Consider the following 1,186-nt stretch of genomic DNA (forward strand, 5'->3'; position numbering starts at 1 on the left):
CTCTTGCTCAGGCTAGTTTCGAACTCCTGAGCTCAAACAATCCGCCCACCTCAGCCTCTCAAAGTGCTAGGATTACAGGCGTGAGCCAACGCGCCTGGCCTGAGCTAGTTATATTTTTATTTGTAGATACAAATAATTTTCTCCCTTACAGCACTGATAATATAAACTTTACTAATGAAAAAAGAAACTAATACAATTTTGGATGACATTTACTCCTATGATTAACTTAAAACATATTTAAATAAACTTTTTAAGGATTCAAGTATAACATATATACCAATAAGCAAATCATGAATATACAGCTCAAAGAATTTTTACAAAGTTAACACACTCATGCAACCATCACCCTGATCAAGAAATAGAAACTCACCAGTACTCCAGAAGTCAGCTTCACATACCTTCCCATTACTCATCTCCTGCCTCAAAAGTAAACACAATCCTGACTCCTACACCACAGATTAGTTTTGCCTGTTTTCAATCTCTTTAGTGTCTGAACTGTTTTGCACAAAATTATACTCACACCCATGTCGTTTAAGTAGTAAGAGTTTTTTTTCATGTTCACTGCTATGGAATATCTCATTGAATATACAACAATTTATTTATCTGTTCTTCTACTGATGGACACTTAGGTTGTTTCCAGCTTGAAGTTATTATTAATCACGCTGCTATGAACATTCTTGTACATGTCTTTTGGTGAACGTAAGTACACATCTCTGCTGGCTATACACCTAGGAGTGGATTTGCTGGGTCAGAGACATGATGAGTATACGGAATTTCAGCATAACAGATACTGCCAAACAGTTTTCCAAAGTAGTTGTACCAATTTACAATTCTACCATCAGTATATGAGAGTTCTAGTTCCTCTACATCCACACTGACACAGGTATTTCCAAGTTTTTGTTTGTTTTTAAAATTTTAGCTACTGTGGTCAGTGTGTAGTAGTAATTCACTGTGGTTTTATTCAGCATTTTTTGATGACTAGTGTGGTTGAGCCCCTCTACAAGATTTGTTTAACCTTTCACATTTAGATCTACGATTGATCTAGAATTTATTTTTGCATATGATGAGAAGTAGAAGCCAAACTTAGTTTTTCTCCATATGGAAAGACAATTGACCTAGGATCATTTATTGAAAGATCTTTCTTTCCACAATGCTATAGAGAACCACTTTAATCATAAATTATCTA

General features: G+C 35.1%; 1 protein-coding gene across 1 annotated transcript in view; it reads right to left on the minus strand.

Moving 5' to 3' along the window:
* DUSP16 (dual specificity phosphatase 16) overlaps positions 1-1,186 on the minus strand; it is a 115,415-nt gene that overhangs the window by 78,964 nt on the left and 35,265 nt on the right. The gene's annotated exons all lie outside the window — the stretch shown is intronic.

Source organism: Propithecus coquereli, unplaced genomic scaffold (assembly GCF_000956105.1).
Source record: "Propithecus coquereli isolate 6110/MARCELLA unplaced genomic scaffold, Pcoq_1.0 Scaffold487, whole genome shotgun sequence".
In the NCBI taxonomy this organism is placed as follows: Eukaryota; Metazoa; Chordata; class Mammalia; order Primates; family Indriidae; genus Propithecus; species Propithecus coquereli.